This window comes from Festucalex cinctus, chromosome 21 (assembly GCF_051991245.1).
Source record: "Festucalex cinctus isolate MCC-2025b chromosome 21, RoL_Fcin_1.0, whole genome shotgun sequence".
Lineage (NCBI taxonomy): Eukaryota > Metazoa > Chordata > Actinopteri > Syngnathiformes > Syngnathidae > Festucalex > Festucalex cinctus.
Window position 1 is genome coordinate 5,051,928 of NC_135431.1, and position 20,189 is coordinate 5,072,116.

The following is a 20,189-nucleotide window of genomic DNA, read 5'->3' on the forward strand; positions in this document are numbered from 1 at the left end:
TGAAATCAGCCCACACAACTAACAATCAAGTGGGTGTATGCTAGTTGTACTGCAGACTGGTGGCGATTTTTTATTTGGATGGAGGAAACAAAAGTGCTTTCTGTATATGTAAATGGTTGCATGGTTTTAAACATAATTAACTTGTTGTGAAACTTTTTCTAATGCCATGTGGTGGGACAAAAGGGCGTGTATTTTAGTCCACAAAGCCCCCTTGTATTCATGAGCATAATAAATCTGCATTGCAAAGAAGCTGCCGCGAATTTGAACGCGGATGCGCGCTGCTGCAGATTTGGCTTCATGCGTACAACTGATGTCCTCCCAAGCCCCACAGGGGGAGGTTGTATAAAAGGCGTTAAGGTATTTTCCCAGCATCGCCTCACGTATGAACTTCTTGTCGGACGCCACGCTATGATACGAGCTGCTTCTATTACAGGCAATTTCCACCGCAGTGCACGGTCCGCTCTCGTCAACTCTGCCGCCTGCCCTTTGCGTTGCCCTTCGCGCTGTGCTCGAATGTGCCGTGTCATTTTCTCTGCATTGCTCATGCAGCTGTGGGATGCTGACAAAGGAGATGATGGCTCGTTTGCCTTATTTGCAATGTTAGCTCGAGACGCATGGAAGTCATATGGAAAAACTATCCCATTTTTACAATCCATATCATGAGATGATAGAGGTGGCGTTTGCGCTACGTTGTCGGTTAAGAGAATGGATTTATAGGTCATTAGAAAGTTGGATTCTGAATTCTCTTTTCATGGATTAACTGGTGTAACTGCAACATTTGGGCTCGGTAAAGAAAGATATGTTATGTCTTTTGGTTGTTTATAGTCAGACAGTCTAGTTGATGTTTTTATTTGTTATTATTAGGGGTGTGAATTGCCTAGTACCTGACGATTCGATTCGTATCACGATTCACAGGTCACGATTCGATTCGATACCGATTAATCCCGATACGAATGGTCACGATTCGATACCGATTAATCCCGATACGAATTTATAAGTCGATTGTTGCGATTTTTTTCCATTCAAATTTAGAAAATACTATCAGTAAATTTGTACATGTACACTGTAAGATTTGTATGAATATATTTATCTAAAACTTGAGGCTTATAACCGTGAGCCACTGTACACAAACAGTTTGCAATCTGTTTCACATTTGAACAGCATTAAAATAAAAATATTAAGGCTTAATGTGCCGTTCATATAACATTCTTCCATGCTCAAGGTGTGAATCCTAAAAAAAAACAAAAAAACAAAAAAAATCGATTCTGCCGATTATTGAATCGATTCGAGAATCGCGCGATGTAGTATCGCGATATATCGCCGAATCGTTTTTTTTTTTTAACACCCCTAGTTATTATTATTATTATTGTGTTTGATATAGGGGTGGGCGATACGGTAAAAATAAATTCACCATCTCGATTTTATCGCAATTTTTTTCATATTTCTAGACTAATCATCACATTTCTTAACATTTTTGTAAATTTTAAAACATATTTACAATGTGTATAAAACCCTAAAAGAAAAAAAAATAACTGACATCTTAAGCCAACTAAGCTTTCTGAACAGGTTTCAATTGAAATACAGTCTTCCCTCGCTATAACGCGGTTCACTTTTCGCGGTCTCGCTGTATCGCGGATTTTTTTTTTAAGTGCAATTTTGCATATTTTTTTTGCAGTAATATACCCATTTTATAAAATTTCTGAAGTTTTGAACATTATCAATGTTTGAACAAGAGAGAAATGTGAGAACATGTAAATGCCTCAATGAGAAAAGTGTCTAAATTGTGTGGTAGGGGATTTTAGAGCCTTAAAACATTTATAAGAATTGTAAAACATAAAGCTAACTACTTCGCGGATTTCATTTATTGCGGGTATTTTTTGGAACCTAACCCCAGCGGAAAACGAGGGAACACTGTAGTGCAATTATAGCAGCTGTGGTCGATATTCTCCCAGACTACAGGAGGCAGTAAAGAGTGCCAACGGTGTATGAACAGCGCTAGTTAACACCACAATAGAAGATGAACATATTTTTTCCCTCCATAAACTATCGACAAAAACAGTTTGGAATGAGTTAGCAAAGTAAATAAAACACAGAATTGGAAAGTAGAAAACACTGTTTACGACAGCGTTTGCTCGTCCGCGATTTCGCGTAGTTTACAAATTCTCGTAGGTGCGCGTGTGGGCAATGTGGACGTGTCGCGGCGCGGGGGAGAGTTGCGAACATGTCGGTTGTCGGGTAAGCTTCCGAGTTTTTTTTTTGTTTTTTGTTTTTCCCCCCTTTATAAGCTTCCGAGGTGGCCCGGCCGCGCTGGCTTTTTTTTTTTTGCTGAGGGCACCTTGCCCTCACCTGTCAATCAAATCACATGCACTAGAATTTGTGTGAAGAAAAGTTAAATGATGTAATTAGTATGCTAACACGAACAATGGAGGGCGACTAAGCTAGGTAAAAAAACACAGTATGCCTACTTAATCGTCCCACAATCTATAGTTTTGCTAAATCTTTGTAAACGATGTTGCCAGCAGTTGTAATCTTGGTTAAATTTTGACAAGTTAACCCAAAGATTATAGCCCTGAAATGAGCTATAATTAGTGACTGACAGTTGGTTATACAAGGCAATGGCATAGTGGTGGCATATAGAGTTAACAGTTAAAACAGTTAGCTAGGTACTAGCTACGTATAGGTAGCTAGCTTGGGCCAGTATATCAAGTATATCAAGCTTCGGATCATGAAAGTGTTCTGTCCTAGTCTGTGAAGTCTCAAAGTGAAGCTTTTAAATTTGGAATTCAACACACTTTTTTTTTTTTTTTTTTTGAGGGCTCTAGAGGCGAAATGTAACCTTTTCCTCAACAGAATAGTTGCTTGTCTACACTACATTTTTCTCAATCTGGTATTCTGTTTTTAGTATCTGCACTGAATTTGTACAGGTTTGGTGTTTCATCACAATTACAGCTAGTCTTTCCTACGCAGTAAATTCTGTGGAACAAATTTGACTCGAGAGTAAATTTGACTCCATTTAGAGTGGGACCAATTAGACTCAGTTTTAGAGTAGGCTAATATTTGCACTTGGAAGATAGTAAAATAAAGAATTAGCAAAAAAAAAAAAAAAGTAAAAGTCACTCAATGGTTGTGGAACAAACTCACAACCTTCAGCTTGGGAGACTGCCAGACTATCACCTGAGCTATGCCCCTCCTACTTTTTGCTTATCACCAAGAGGAGACAAAAAAAAACAAAAAACATTGTTGTTGTTTTTTCTCTTGAAGCTACGAAGATTCCAGCTGAGACAAGTGATATACTGACAAAAGAGCAGGAGCTACGTGGCTCATGGAGTATATCGGCTCTCTCCCAAGCTGTAGGTCATGAGTTTGTTCCTCAACCCTTGAGTGACTTTGATTTATTTTTTTCAATTCTTTATTTTACTGTCCTCCAAGTGTAAATATTACTCTAAAACTGAGTCTATTTGGTCCCACTCTAATTTACTGTGTATTCTTGTGTAGTTTGCATCTTGAAATCTGGAGCACATGGACGTCACCATTTGTCAGTAAAAAAAAAAAAAGATAAAAATGTCGTTCGCAGGAGCAAAAAAGTTTGGGCGCAGTTTGTGTTTTTTGTTTTATTTACTATACCTATACAGAGGAAGCACATGTTAAAATAGCTAATAAAAGGTAAGGCATCTCTGACTGTATTGTCCAACATTTTCTTTTTTTTTTTTTTTAAATTAATTTATGTATTCATTTGCAAGTCTGAATGGGAATCTTTTTTTTTTTTTTGACAGCTTTGTCAACCTTGAAAAACCAGATGGCTGAATTATTTTTGAAAAATACTTTGAGAGCAGGCACAATTTGATGTTTTTCCAATGTGATGTTGTGGCCTGACTCGCTGCCCACTTTGCCTCAGTGGCATCTCGGCACACGAGATTTTCTCATTTTGTATGGATGCTGCTGTCTTTCCGGCCAGTGAATTAGCCCACACATTTGTCCGCGTAGCTGAGCGACAGTCAGCAGAATGACAGAGTCCTGTTGTGTCTTGGCCGGTCATGTGACAACTCCGTGTGGCTGAGTGACTTTCCCTTTGCAGCCTGAGCGCTATTATGTTTTATTAGCCAGGGAGCTGATGAAAGGGTTCATCTCCCCCTCCCGGGGCCCTCTCCCAAAACTCGGAGCACACCCCTCTGAGATGCTGTCACCATTACTGTGTTAGCTTAGCAAGAGAGATCAATGGAGAGGAAGTTTAGAGTGCAGACAGCGACGTGAGTGGCGGCCAAATGGCAATTTTATGCTGGTAAAAGAAGACGCAAATCACATGTTTCGCTCACACTGTGGCCGGCACGAGTATTTTGGGACAGCGTTCGACACCAATCACGCGTGCGCGCAACCTGTTAAGGAGATTGAGAAAATGCCTTTTCAAGATTCAACATGATACTTAAGCGTTTCATCAGACGATTACTGTTTGAAATATAAAACAAAAGTGTGTCTTTTTATCTGCCTGACTAAAAAGTTAAAAAAAAAAGAACCTCAAACTTTGTTCCTTAGCACGTCCATGAAGATGAATATGACTCATATCTGCCCGAATTTGCTCTCAGATTTGAATTTCCTGTTTAGTTGACTTCCCCCATGAGGGATTAGATTACAGGGGTGTCCAAATTTTTTCATTTGAGGGGCACATACAGAAAATCGGAAGGACGCAAGAGCCACATAATGTTATGAAGAGAAATTGTGTTTAGTCCTAAAAATTGTACAAATAATTTATTTGTGCTTTTGCATATTTAGAAACATGCTACAGTATATTAAAAAATGTATTTGTAATATGGCAGTAGGGTTATTATAGTTTTGGAATTTTTCATTTTAGTTAGTTTATATGAGTTTTCAGGGTGGTTCTGTTAGTTTTTATTAGTTTTAGTTTTTTAATAAATGTTTAGTTTTAGTTTAGATTTAGTTAATTTCAGTATTAGTATTATTATTATTATTATTATTTTAATGTGTATTACTTGTTCGCAATATTTAAAAAAAAACACCATCAACACTTTATCGGCCTTCAGATTCGGAAAAGGCCGATGCCGATATTTGTCAAAATGCCAAATATCGCCACTGATAAACGGCCCGGCCGATAATCGGTCTATCCCTAGTTTGGACACCTCTGGATTAGAATTACTGGACTATAATAAATTGAAATAAAATAAATAATATTCCAACTTTATTCTCATTTAAAAAATATGAAAGATAAAGTAGTTTGGACACATTTTCTTCATCACTAGCAGATATTAACATATTCACCCTCACCCTTTTAATATAAACAACAAAGTTTTTCCGTTGCTATATCCTGTGTTGGTGAAAAAAACAGAGACTCTCGCAAGTGCAGTCTCATTGCCGCCTCACGTTAGCATTGAGCAAAGCCACAAGAGACAGATTAAATGAGATTAGCAGACCTCAGCCTTAAAGTCAAATGAGGCGCTAATGGGCTCTGAGATATTTGGCAGCCGCGACAGCACGTCTGGTGTAAATAAAGGACAGTTGTGGAGTGGCAATGCAGTTAACCTCTGCCCAAATATTACACCCACTTGTGTAATTCTGCTGTCGACATAATCCACTCATGATGGAGATGTACGTTCAAGTTTCCATGTACCACGTCATAAATTCCATTTTTTGTTTCATTTGCCACTTCCTTCAGATATTTATTTAGAAAGTTATCACACAAATATGCAATGTCGACTCTGCTGCCTTTGCTCATTTATATCTGCAGCCTTGAGTCAAAATTCACCCTGTTGATGTTTTTTTTTTTTTTTTTATTCTATCTTTATCTATGATTACTGACCTTGATCTTTTTCATCGCATAGTTTTAGCTCTTATCATTTTCATAAATATGTTAAAACGTAGAACACATTCATGGTGCTGAGTTGGTGCCACCCAAAGCATTCCGGTACAATTCACCAAGACCTACTTTTGACAGTGCATGGCACATTGACTTGATAGTCATGTATTATTAAATTGGACAATGAATAATTGAGGGTGTCTTTGTCCCTGCAGGGCCTCTGTTTTGGTGGCGAACAAGGCAATGTGGAGAAAATAAAGATCCTGATACGGAGGAAAAAACAGAGGTACGATTCTTCACACGTCAGTGGGCTCGTCTTTTTCTCACGCACGTTTGTAAAGTTGCAAAGCACACCTGTGGAAGAAGTCATTGACGTGTCCTTGTTTGTAAAGAATTTCGCCTCCTGTTTTTGCTTGCTTTGGAGCATTTGTATTACAAAGTACATGTTGGTTCCAAATATAGCAGTACGCCCGTTGGTATAATCCACTTTGCTGTTACCGTTTACTTGTACATCTCTCTCTTGTGTGTAAAACACAAAAATGAGAGTTTATACACATAATTGTGTTTGTGTAAAGTGCTACTGTGCATATTTGTGTGCCCGTGAGTGATGTTATGTCAGTTTGTGCTAGCTTGTTATTTAGGTATGCTAGCTCGGTAGTATCGCATGCTATTAACGAGGCTCATGTGAATGTGGTTTGCTTGTATTGAATAATTTAACTCTTACAAGCCCAAAAACGTGTAAAAACGTTTTTTAATACTTTGTCATTCACTCCCAAAAACGTGATTAGATGTTGTTTTGTTTGTTTGTTTGTTTGTTTGTTTTTAATGCAAGAGTATACAGAAGGCTTTGATGCAGCGTCTGACATGACGAGGTGGCTTAAAGCAATGGTAGTTATTAAAAACACAGCCAGCAGGTGGCAGCAGAGTATAAGAGATCAGCCAGGGCCGTGTTGCAAGAAGCTCTGTTTGTCAGTGTTTTTACCAGGAATGTGAATATTGATAAAACTTGAAGACAAGTTTCAATTTTGGTATTTTAGCAAGAAACATGAAGTCGTCGATTATGATTTGCTTTTGTGGGTCACATAAAACGATGTGGCGGGCCAAAGCCGGTCCATGGGGTTTGAGTTTGACACCTACAGCATGCTGTACATTAACTCTTTTACTGCCACACGTTATCAAAAAAAAACTTTGATATTGACAAAGGCTTTGATAATTCATGTCATCCTTGAAAACTGACTATTTCATCAGATTTCATCAAATTTCGTCATACAATGCTGCCATCTGCTGGCCATAGTTAGAGTGTTTTTGATTCCACAACCCATTGACCAGGCAGCACTGCACTTAGACGTTGCACTGCGCATTGATGAGAAAAAAAAGGGAAAAAAACTTAGTTGGCGTCATTTAACGTTTATGGCGGCATACATCTTGATTTTACTCATTATTAAAAAAATTTGGCGGTCAAAGAGTTAATTACAACTAACACATTTTTAAATTACTTTATTTGTTCTAATTTGTCAACTTTGTCTTTAGTATTACTTTTCCATCTCTTCCCTTTTTAAATATAGTCATATAAAATCACGTTCTTGATTTTTAACTGCAAGAATGGCATATACGCAAACTCGTCCACACGGCAGTAAATTACCTGAAACGCTCCGCTTCAATCCTCAAACAGTGCACAACCTGACCTTAAAGTAGTTCAACTTCTTCCATCTTTTAATCCGCAGTGCAGCAGTTAGGTCAGCCCATAAATTGCAGCAGAGGTAACCGTGAGGTCGGCCAGTGCAAGATGTGAAATCCCTTCCTTAGCCTCAAACTCCACTGCCGTATACCCTCCGTGATGACGTTCCTCTGTTCTTTGCAACTGACAGTTGACAATATGAAAATGCTTAGACGTAGACTTTGACTTAGACTTGGCTTTATTGATCCCTTTGGGATTGCTCCCTCTGGGAAATTTACATTTCCAGCAGCAATCAGAACAGATAATAAAATAAAAAACAATTCAATCAATCAACAAATAAGGTTATTACACCAGAGATTGAATTAATAATAATAATACTCTACTTTCACATCTACTACTAGCATTGTAACAAAACTTCTTTTTAAAAATAGACATTTATTCAAATCCAATAGTTGTTGTTGTTGTTTTTTTTTGTTTTTTTTTACAAAACAGGTCAGCATGGCATTGTCTGCAACCTTCACAGCATGTCTTTTCTGTCTCAGTCATTGTTGGCCTAATAGCAACTTGTATTATGTGTGTCCCAGTTTCATATCGTGCCCTATATCTCGCTGCTAACTGACATCGCCGGCAGAGCACAATCACGACTTTCTGTGAGCACCAGTACCTATTTCCTGTAAAGATGGCAGAGAAGAGAAGACATACCTCACTATAAAAAGGAGTAGCAAAAGAATCGCAAGCATTTTCAGTGTGCTAACGTGTCATACGTACATAGGCACAGTATGTATGAACTCAGGATGTCTCATCGAGTGGGTGGTGTTGTGGGCTGGTGAGAAACAGAAAATGAGTCACTAAAATCAATGGTGTTTCCGTTTCAATTTTCCCCTTTAAAAATCTCCTGTTTTGGGGTTACAAGAGGAGCCAAAATGAAGTTATGGAATTGGAATCATTTGTGAAAAACAAACAAGCAGTCACAGAAAAGAAAGCTGACATTACAATAATTTTTGATGAAGATGTTTTTGTCATGGTTTGGGTTGGTTTTTTTTTGTTTTTGTTTTTTTGCTTTTGTCAGGGTTCTAGTTTTGAGTGGGTGTTGTTGGAGTTTGTCATCATGTTATGAACTTTTTACTACGTTTGTCTTTTAGAAGTTTGCGTTTGTTTTATTTAATTAAACTTTTTTTTATTTATTTTTTTATTTTTTTTGGCTTCACCCCTGCCTCGGGCTGCAAAGAGTAGAAACTTCTTGCTCTAATTTAACGCATTAGTAAAAATATGAATATTTACATTAGGAATTGAATTCATTGCAGTTACATTAATCTGTTTTATTTAACATGGCATTATAAAAACAATAAATAATAGTAATTTAAATCAATTACAAACACAGTACAGGCTGTGTAAATGAATTGACAAAAATCGTGGGGGGTCGATATAGCGATACATGGTTTTATGTATCGATATTGGGATATGAAAAAGTGTATCGATACTATATCGATATAGCGATATTTTAAACCCAGCCCTACACCTGCCTCCTCGTCCTGCTTTCCTGCGTTTGGGTCCACAACTACACCTTAAACACGACAGTTTTGTTTGATTTAACTCGTCCTGAGAGTCTAATTTTTGTTTCTGGCACTTAAAAAAAAATGTTTCTCACCACAGAAACCTACAATCAAAGTGGAAGGTGGTCTACAAAGTGCCCACTTTAAATATCTGTGATCTCCCTTGTCATGCGCCCATGGGGGCCGAACAAATTGGTCCAGTCCGCAACCACAAGGGCGCAAAACTCACTTTCTAAAATGCACCCTTCTACGGCTGCAAAAATACCAAACCTGTCTCTAGCCTGCCCCTGCGTAGATTAATGCATGTTTCAGATGGTTTTTTTTTCACAGATCGTCTACCATTTTTGTCCTCTAGATATGGAAGGAGAGAGGGTTGCAGAGAGCCGCCATTGAACCATTTTATTGCCACATCTGGTGGCACTTTTCACGTTTTCATCTGGCTGTTCCTTCCTCCGCCGAGTTAAGTGATCGGCTCAGTATCAAGCCTGCGTAGTGGCGTGCGCCTGCCATAGCTCACACAGGATGTAGTGTACTGTCGGAGTCTTGAAAGAGGCCCCTTGGATTCCCAGCATGACACATCACCAGCAAGCCTAAGCTTGGCTTTTAACTACTGCTCACACTCTTTTTGCTCACACGATTTGTTCGACCATGTGTTCATTTGTCTCCTGATTCCGCGTACTGTATGCAGTGTGACAAAATTGGCTGTTTTCTATCGTAAGATGCTGACAGGAAGCTGCCCATGCAAGTTAATAAGTACACAAACCATTTAAAGTGAGAAAGTGAAGGATTGAAGTTGTAAGTTTCATGAAAGTAACTGTAATCCTTAATTCTGTGTTGTATGTTTAATATTTTAAAATATTTACCATTATGCAAACAAAGTGTTTTGAGAGAACATAGAGGTGAATACAGAGATCACATAAAAAATAAAGAGGGCAACTGCTCATTTTAGACAACTATAAAATAGGGATAGACCGATTATCGGTGCCGATATTTGGCATTTTGACAATATCTGAATGTATAGTATCTCACGCTCTAATTAGTTTACCAATAAGAGTAGAGTTAGGCCACCATGTGAGACGAAAACAAACGCACACATTTTTTTATTGGTCTGTGGAATCCAAGTGCCAGATCTGCAGCTGCATTGCCTTATATTCCGTGGTTACCACCCAGCCAGCCCGACTATTATGTTTTGACAGTTTGATTGGCTGCAAGGGGCTGCAAGCGGCTGCCGGTTGCACAAAACATTCACTTAATACTCTACTGGGGTTATTATGGATTTGGCCACACAGAAGCTCAGAACAGCATTTCAGTTAGCTGGGGTTTGCGGAATATTTCTGGAACTGGGGGTGGGGCAATAACATCAATCCCACAAAACAAATCTCTGAGGTAGAACACCCCATAAATTGTAAATCTAGAGCGGAGATCAAGCTTGTGACGTTGTTTGGAATGCAATGGACTGCAGATTGATTCGTATGAAATCCTCACAGCTCAGCATTTCTGTCAGTGTTGTTCTTACCTAATTTATTTGAGGACAGTTGACTGCAAATGTGTCGTGATGTGAAAACACCTACCTTACTTTTTCATGGTTTTCTAGTCCCCCATTGCTCAGCTCATTCCGGAATGTAAATAATAAGTCAGTGCCACATTAGCGCACAATGCTGTAGCGTTAGCATTTGATGTTGTTTTAATCATTAGGGGATGCTGTGACCATATGCAACCTCAGGTCCCTTTGGACTTGGCGAGCAGCTTGATAAATAGCCAAGCAGGAATTAGTATTACTTTACCCTCAGTGTTTTGACTGCTCGAAGCAGACTGCTGCTCAGTTGATTTATAGTCTACTGATGATCAGAGAAGCTAAAGCGAGAGAATTTTTCCTTCATAAAGGAGTGTTTCAGGTTAAGGTGTAAACAGGTCTTACCTAATATTAACTCATTTGTTCCCAAAAACGTATAAATATGTCCTATTTTAAATATTACCATGGTCTCAAAGACGTATTTAAATGTTTTTAGTTTGTTTGTTTTTTAAATGCTAGAGCATACAGAAGACTTTGATGCAGTCTCTGAACTGAAGAGAAGGCTTGAAGCAATGGCATTTATTACAAAAAGGGCCAGCAGGTGGCAGCAGAGTATACGAGATCAACCGGGGCCATGTTGCAACAAGCTGTTTTCCCCATTGTTTTAAACAGATTTGTGAATAATGATGAAACTTAGCCATATTCTAATGTTAATTGTTGCAAAACTGAAAGAGATAGAAACATTTGTTTTCCTGATGAAAGAAGAGACTAGGTTCAATGTTTTTATAGGAATAGAACACAATATTCTGTTGGCCTTGCAAAATCCTATAAAACAGCCGGGGCGTTTATGGTCACTCCCTGATGTTCTTGATGCTATATTGGTTATATTGTTTCGTATTTTTTTTTCTCTTTTTTTTCTTTCTTTTTTGGTAGTTGTTGTTGTTTTATTTTTAGATGGGACTTGTTTGTTTTTCTAGAGAGATGAATGATGATATGCATATTCTTGCATGTGTGAATTGTACCCATCTGTTAAAGTCTGAAAAGTTACAAATAAAGAATAAAAAACAAAAAAAAAAACAGCCGGGGCGAAGGGGGTTGCTTCAGTGAAAATTGGTTGGGAGTGAATGAGTTAAACGAAGGTGCGTCTTTTCAAGTAGATTGTAATATCACATGTCAATTCTCCCAATTCTCCGATTTGTTAGCACAAAAGTGAAATTGCTAGCTTGTAAAACATTGTTGTTCCCCAAAGTATTTGGTTTGGATACTGCTATAGCAGCAGTTTTTCAACAATGGGAAACTAAAACACCACCAAAGGATTTAAGCAAGAGGCACTGGCAGCAGTCGTATGCACTTAATATTTGATCTGATGAGATGCAAGAAACCTTTCACTTCTATTCATCTCTGAAGTGCTTTCCCCCCCAGATAGACATGAGAAATAATCTACAGTATACTCTATTCCTCCTATGCTTTTATGGTCTGCTTCACTCTGTGATGTGCAGCAAAAAATACACATTGGAGTTTAAATTAAATTTCCCCTTGAGGGATCATGATCAGTCTAAACATTAAACTCTTTGTTAAAGACGAAACCAAAGGTAGAAAATCCTATTAACATTAGGGCCCGACCTAATGCCCCCCCCCAAAAAAAAAACGATTCCCAATTAATCTGCCGATTTATGTATTAAAAATATATATAATACAAATACTGACAGCTAAGGCTGTTTGAAAGTACTACATAAATTAAGATGACTTGACTGTTCCTTTGCGTTTTGGCCTCTTGGGGCAGTGTGGTGACGTGCATCCATTGGGCTACACACTTAACTGGAGTACAGAAGAAAGTTGCGATTGAATTCCATTAAAATAACTCGTTTTTCACACATTGGGAAGAATTTGTGCCTTTGTGTAATGTTATCTGTGGATATGTGTTCCCACAAGATTTGTGTGTGGATATTCGTTCGACTCCCGAAGTCGACGCTAACTTCCTGTCTTCCTGTTAGCATTTGCTAACTTCCTGTTAGGGCTAAGCTAGCGATGTTTTTGAAACGAACCATGTTTTGTATTTAAATAAACAGTGGATGTAATTCTTAACGTTGTGTTTACTTTCACAGTTAACGCCAGCTGCGGTGTCCTTAAAAAATTTAAAGGACGCTTAGGGACAACAGAATAACCAGAATAACATACGCTCACAGTTGCTAGTTGCCAATGCTCCGAAAGCAAAATGGTGCATTCAGGGCACTTTCACAGCGTTGGAAACTTCGGTTTTCTTCAATAGTGTTTTAAGGCCAATAATCGGCCGATTATAATCGGTGGTCGATTAATCGGTCGGGCCATAATTAACATCTCTCCATTTTCCATTATCATTATTCCTTTCCGAGCGGTGTGCAAGCTGGATCCTATTCTCTCCGATTTAGAGACAAGGATTGATCACAAATCAATAACAGGGTTGAAAATGGAGGCAGACAGCTATTCACATTGACACCAAAGGCTAGTAGTGTACCTTCAATTAACTCTGTAATCGTGGCAGTCAGGCCGGAACCAAGATTTAATGTCCTCGATTGTGGTGGGCAGCAGTGATAACCACACGCACCACCATGCTGCCATCCCACAAATAATCATAAACTGAAGCCGTTCTCGTCTGGGTGCTTTCTGCATGTTGCTCCATATTAAGGGACATGCTGTGCTTAAGCCGCCACTTGTGTAAACTGTTGCTAAGAACTGCTAAGAGTCACAGCTGGATCAGGGACACAGAAAGTACATATATCACATAATAAAGATACACATAGAAACGGTCACTTGTTCCTCTCTGACACCATTTTGAATGATATCTCTCTAAAATGAAGTTATCACATGGCCTCCCAAAATATTCCTCACCCCCAAACTTACTCATTCAGACGCGATTGAATTCATACTGTGCCATTTTCCACTCCATTCTAACACCCTAGTTCTGCCAACTGAGAAACACCCCATAGTACTCGCCGTGCTCAGGAATTTAGTAACCTAGCAACGAGTCCGGAAGGATGGATCACTCGGAGATGGCTGAACATACGTCGTCTGGTTAGTGGTAATTGCTGCTCCTAAAGGGCAACTTTGACGTCAGCTTCTGAAGTGTATTAGTCATCCTTTGATTCATAATAAACTCTTGGACTTTATTACGACACGTATGTCAGATGACCATGAGCAGCCATGAAAACTGTTGAAAAATTGACAAAGATTTGTTAGTGTCACGCCGCCACCAGAGTGGCGGTTCATGCTTTTGTTTTCAAAGTCAGGTTCCCGTTTTATTTTGAAAGTATTAACTCTCCTCTCACCCCAGGTCACTTACCCTTCCTGCAGCTCACTGATTACCGGTCCACGCCCATGATCACCACCACCTGTTCCCAATCAACCCGGACATAAAAGCCACCTGCATTCTCCCCTCCGTTGCCGAAGTGTCACATCTCAGTGCATGGAAGCGTCCTCACAGTCCTTGTTCCACAGTCCTCGTTCGATGTCTAGCCTTGCTTTGTCTTGCGCCCTTAGTTTGCCCCTTGTTTTCCTCCCTAGCGGAGCGCCTTTAGTTGTCCCTGTTTTTGAGTGCCCTTGTTTTATCTCCAGTTTGGAGCTCTTTTTGTTCTGCCTTTTTTCCCTCCTTGAGAGGTGTTTTTTGTTTCATTGGATTAAAGCTGCAGCCTTGTTGGCCAACTTACACTCTGCGTCTGAGTCCTACCTCCTCGCTTCGTGTCAGTACACTTCGGCCAGCATGGACCCAGCGGAGAAGTTGGAGATCTGGCTGCAGACCCAAGAGACTCGCATGTCGCACCAGGAGAAGGTCCAGCAAGCCATGGACACCCGGATGGGGGAACTTGCTGGACAAGTGCAGGAGCTGGTGAGCTACCTACAACTCTCCAAGCCGACCGTCACGAAACCAGAGACCGCAGAACCACCGATCCCAACTCCAGCCTTGACCGGGGCTGGGTTGAGACTGGCTCCCCCGGAGCGATACTCGGGAGACCAAGGACAATGTCAGGCATTCCTGACCGAATGCGACTTACACTTTGAACTCTCGCCACAGGCTTTTCCCACCGACCGTTCCCGTGTGGCCTTCATGATTTCCCACCTGACGGGACGAGCCAGAGACTGGGCCACCGCAGAATGGGCACGGCACTCCCCGACTTGCTCAACTGCAGCCGGGTTTAGCAGGGCACTTCGTCTTGTTTTCGATCCCACTAACATGGATCGGGAAAAGACTCGAGAGCTAAGTAATCTCAGACAAGGCCGAGAATCGGTTAATGACTATGCGATCCGATTCCGAACTCTAGCGGCCAAGAGTGGCTGGAATGAGACAGCCCTCTTTGATCATTTTTTGAAGGGGCTCTCCGCCGCTATGCGAGAACTCCTACTGCCCGTGGACTTACCTCGCGACTTGGACTCATTGATCTCGCTGGCCATCCGCACCGATCTCCCAAAATCCGTCCTCCTGGAGCAAGAACTTGGTCTGGGTTGAACTGGCGCATAACTCCTTACCCACCTCTGCCACAGGAATCACGCCGTTCAAGTGTGTTCACGGATACGATCCACCGTACTTCGCGGACCTGGAGGAGGAAGCCTCAGTCCCCTCGGTCCTCGCCATGATCCGCCGATGTCGCCGAATCTGGTCAGCAGCTCGACTGGCACTTCAACGTCAAGGCGACAGGGTGAAAAGAGCTGCTGACCGGAGGAGGAGGGTCGCGCCACAGTACCAGCCAGGGCAGAAGGTATGGCTTTCAACAAAAAATCTTCATCTCAAAGTTCCCTGTCCAAAGTTGGCCCCGAGATTCGTGGGGCCATTCCCAGTTGCAAAGACTATAGGCCCTGCCGCCGTGCGCCTTCGCCTGCCTCGATCCCTCCGCACCCACCCCACCTTCCACGTGAGCCAGGTCAAGCCAGTCCAGGACAGTTCCCTGGTCCCGCCCGAGCCCGCGCCGCCCCCTCCGGAGATGGTGGAGGGGGGCCCGGTCTATAAAGTGAGAAAGTTGTTGGACGTCAGAAAGCGGGGCCGGGGACACCAATACCTGGTGGATTGGGAGGGTTACGGGCCAGAAGAGAGGCAGTGGGTGCCCGCCCGGTTCATCGTGGACCCCTCCCTCATCGACGATTTCTATGAAGAGCACCCTGACATTCCTGGGCCGTCGAGAGCCGGCCGTTGAGGGGGGGGTACTGTCACGCCGCCACCAGAGTGGCGGTTCATGCTTTTGTTTTCAAAGTCAGGTTCCCGTTTTATTTTGAAAGTATTAACTCTCCTCTCACCCCAGGTCACTTACCCTTCCTGCAGCTCACTGATTACCGGTCCACGCCCATGATCACCACCACCTGTTCCCAATCAACCCGGACATAAAAGCCACCTGCATTCTCCCCTCCGTTGCCGAAGTGTCACATCTCAGTGCATGGAAGCGTCCTCACAGTCCTTGTTCCACAGTCCTCGTTCGATGTCTAGCCTTGCTTTGTCTTGCGCCCTTAGTTTGCCCCTTGTTTTCCTCCCTAGCGGAGCGCCTTTAGTTGTCCCTGTTTTTGAGTGCCCTTGTTTTATCTCCAGTTTGGAGCTCTTTTTGTTCTGCCTTTTTTCCCTCCTTGAGAGGTGTTTTTTGTTTCATTGGATTAAAGCTGCAGCCTTGTTGGCCAACTTACACTCTGCGTCTGAGTCCTACCTCCTCGCTTCGTGTCAGTTAGCAGGACACGTGTCATGATCCTATTTGACTCCAACTTGGCCCATTAGTGAGTGACGAAAGGCATAAATCGGGAGCAGGACAGAGAGGCCTTCATGGCCTATTTATAGAACGAATGATCAACCGAGAGGCACTTCATCAACTTAACTGCACAAATCGAAATGATAGCATTGGGAGGGCGTACTTTCAGCATCTGCGTCTGAGCCATAAAGCGACACATTCCTCTGTTGCTCTCTGAGAGGCAGGCATAAACTTAACACCCGTCAGGGAGACTTTTTAACCACATCCTGCAAGCAGCGTGTTGCGTTTTCTTCAGCATCTCTGCAGAGGTGCATCACCCACAATTGCAGTGTGTGCTCGGTTACAGTTAGGATTGACCTTTTGGTCACGTCTGATGTTGATATTTTCACATTGAATTAAGTCAAGAGTTTGTGTTGTTTTATTTTGTTTTTTTGTTTTTGTTTTTAACTCATTCACTCCCAGCCATTTTCACAGAAGTAGTCCCGTTCGCTCTCGGCCGTTTTACTGGATTTTGACTGATATTGCAAGGCCCACAGAATATTGTGTTCTATTGCTATAAAAGCATGGAACCTATCAAAAGAAAGATTAAAGTTAAAGTAACTTTCTATCTGTTTCCGTTTTGCAGCAATTAGCATTAGAAGAGAGCTACGTTTCATCAGTTTTCACAAATCTATTCAAAATTGTAAGTAATTTAGCTTTTTTTCTAGATGGCCCTGGTTGATCTCCTTTGCTCTGCTGCCACCTGCTGGCCGTTTGTGTAACAACTACCATTTCTGCAACCGTTCTTTGCAGTTGAGAGGCTGCATCAAAGCCTTCTGTATGCTCTAGCATAAAAAAAAAATAGAAGAAAAACGTATAAATACGTCTTTGGGACACTTAGAACATTAAAAAAACATATTTACACGTTATTGGGAGCAAATGAGTTAAGAGGGTTCTCTTAAAAAAAAAAAAAAGTCTAGAGTTTGTGGTCTTGACATGAAGTAGAGAACTTTCCAATTCTGTTTTTTATTTATTTTATTTTTTTATTGTTGCTTACCAGAGTTAAATAACCAGCCAAGAAACTATCATGGTATCTTTTCCTGCATTCTCGCTGGGGTTCATATTCATGTTCATTCATGACAAAATCCAGTGTTTTCATGGCAAAACAAAAACGAGGAAACCTTCATCGATGGCCTGTAAAGTTGCACCCACGTCAGCCAGAGGCACAAAATTGAGTGAGCTGCTTGATGTGAGCCCTGCAGATGTGTGCTGACAGCTGACCTTGTGTTAATAATGCAGCTGTGGCCGAGACTTGACCTGACAGCCCCGGCCGACTGTGCGCCATTCCGCTGGGCTCCGGATGCATTAACACTAGTGTTGTTCCGATACCATTTTTTGGCCCCTGATACCGATTCCGATACCCGGCTTTGCAGTATCGGCCGATGCCGATACCATACCGATACCTAAGTTGTTTTTTTTCAACATGAAAAAAGTGCCATTGGGTCAGAGCATTCAAGGGCCAATAGGATATCTTAGATCGGCATGCAGTGAAAATGTCACATATCTGAATGTCGTGCACGTGCAAGACACAAGATGCTGCATCCAAAGTCCTATATCAGTGTCGGAAATAATGGTATCGGCATGTTTCTTGTAAGTACTCCAATTTGTATTTAACAAGAGACAACATAGATTGACTTATTTCTTTTTTAATTATATTATATATATTATTATTATTATTATTATTATTATTATTTTATTACCATCAAACGAAAGAAAACTGTTTCCTTATGAAACAATGGAAGTAGAAACAATGTGTTTGGGTGTCAAACTGTTGCCATCGTACCGGCAGATTTCATGAATATTTTTAACAGTACAGTAATTCTCAATGCAAGGTAAACCAAAGTGAAAGTTCAAATCATGTGACACTCAAGTTCTAGAGTAAGGAGTTAGAATCATGCCAAAACCCCGTAAACACAAAAAAACGTGATCTACGTACACAAAACGTGTGATCTACCTACTCAAAACTTCACGATACGATAATTATCACGATATTGTGGGGGAGTTGGCGATATTTAAAAAAGTTTTTAAACATAGAAGGCCAAAACATCCCTAATGAAAATTATATTGCACTAATAAACTAGCCATTAGAGGGTGCTAGAACTTCACAAATGGAAATCAACCTGACTTTTTTTTAACAGACGTGTTCCTTTTAAATATTGTGAGCATGACGACGACTATGTTGTGGCAGTTTTAATATCACGATATCACGATATTGCCCTTATCGTTACACCCTTAGTATCTATCAGACTCGAAAAGGTAAATTGATTCAAGATCCATTATTCGATTTTTTTTTTATTTTTTTTTTAAACCCGGCCCTACTTTTACATTTAATTTATACATTTTATTTTCATTATGTAATTATTCATTTCCTCATGACCTTTTGAACTGAAATCATGTATGGTTCCTATAAAGTCAAATCATAGTCGCTTAGTAGTACATCATGTGAAATTAGGAATACGTCTTCCATTTTATTACCTGTGATTTCATGTGGGATGGCAGAAGCGAGGTGAGGATTTGGCTTTGGAAGCTTTGGGTCCGGGTTTGAATTCATGCTGGTCTGCTTCCTTCTGTCGAGGTGCCCTCAGCAGCTCAGCAGTGCTCCATCAGTCTGACATCTGTGCTCGCGTGTGGTCTGCTTCTCTGTGCGGTGTAATGCATGCAACACAAATATACAGCCCGGTGAAAATTAAAGTTCCCTTTGTGGATTCAAATGAGCGTACCAAATTGAAATTAAAGGCTTTCCATTTCTGTCAAAAAATTTTCCAAGGTCGTCTGCCCTTCAACTTGAAGCACTTGTTGTCATTACTCAGGCCGTCTAAAAATAGTCCGCTTTCCCGTTTCATGCCCATCTGGATGATTCTTCGACAGTTGTTTTTGGTCAGCTTGCATTTTCCGTTTCCGCGTCGTCACAGCTGAGGCTTGTTTCCCTGGAAAAGGAAAGACCACTCTCTAATTGTGGCGGAGCTCGCCTGGGGGAGGCTCGCATCACAGCTGCCGTGCCTCGCGTGTTGCGTCGACGGCTGCTTTGCGAATCCAGACGGATTCAAAGGAACCTTTTAGACTGCAGTTCGAAGATATTATTAAACCATTACTAATAATAATGCTTATAGTTGGTGTACCGGTGCATATAATTAAATGAGGATGTGATATAAAACTGAACGATGATCAAAAATAGTCTAATTGCCATTTCCACCCTAACCTGCAATCATTTTTCACATATTTATAAACAAATACAAGCAATGATTAATCTGTATTATAAAGTACGATAAAGAATATTAGATTTATTATCCATAAATAGGTTATGCTCACTCTAAAATAAAGGGAAATGATTAACTCTTTAAATCCCACGCATTTTCTGACAAGATAATCCCACCAGATTTCCCACGTTTTCACCCATTTTCAAGACTTTCTAGAATATTGTGTGCTATGACTAAATAAACATGGTGGGTGTCATTTGAAAGATGGGGTTCTTCTCTTTTATTAGGAAAAAAAAAGTATGGTTCTACCTTATTCTGTTCTTTAGTAATCGTTCTTTAGTGATCGCACCCACAGACACACGAAAACCACAACATGGCGGGGCACAGAAGTACCCTGTAAGGAAAGGCACCCAGGGGGAGTTTGTCCACAGTGAGATGGATGAAGACCAGCCATCCCTGACACTGTGGAGGCTCCCCCATGAGGAAGCACTGGAGCTAAAAATTTAATAACTACCAAATAAAAACATTTAAACACTAAAAGAAAACAGTTAACACTATAGAAAAAATTGACTACAATGCAAACGCGCCGCCGAAACGCCTTCCCCCGCTTTTGGTGTGAACGCAGCATTAAAGTCTTGAATGACCACAGTTTTATTTTCTGTTCTTCATTCTTTTTTTCAATCTCTATTTCCAAAACTAACTTC

The 20,189-nt window shown here is 40.8% G+C and overlaps 1 protein-coding gene across 6 annotated transcripts in view; it reads left to right on the forward strand.

The window, feature by feature from the left end:
• fynb (FYN proto-oncogene, Src family tyrosine kinase b) overlaps window positions 1-20,189 on the forward strand; it is a 51,894-nt gene that overhangs the window by 7,714 nt on the left and 23,991 nt on the right. For 4 of the 6 annotated variants that reach the window (XM_077510129.1, XM_077510132.1, XM_077510133.1 and 1 more), the window contains exon 2: window positions 6,022-6,092. The gene's annotated coding sequence lies outside the window, so the exon portion shown is untranslated. Of the gene's footprint in view, window positions 1-2,046; window positions 2,236-2,332; window positions 2,443-6,021; window positions 6,093-20,189 lie in introns of those variants that run through there. The other 2 variants (XM_077510130.1, XM_077510131.1) reach the window with 2 other exon arrangements.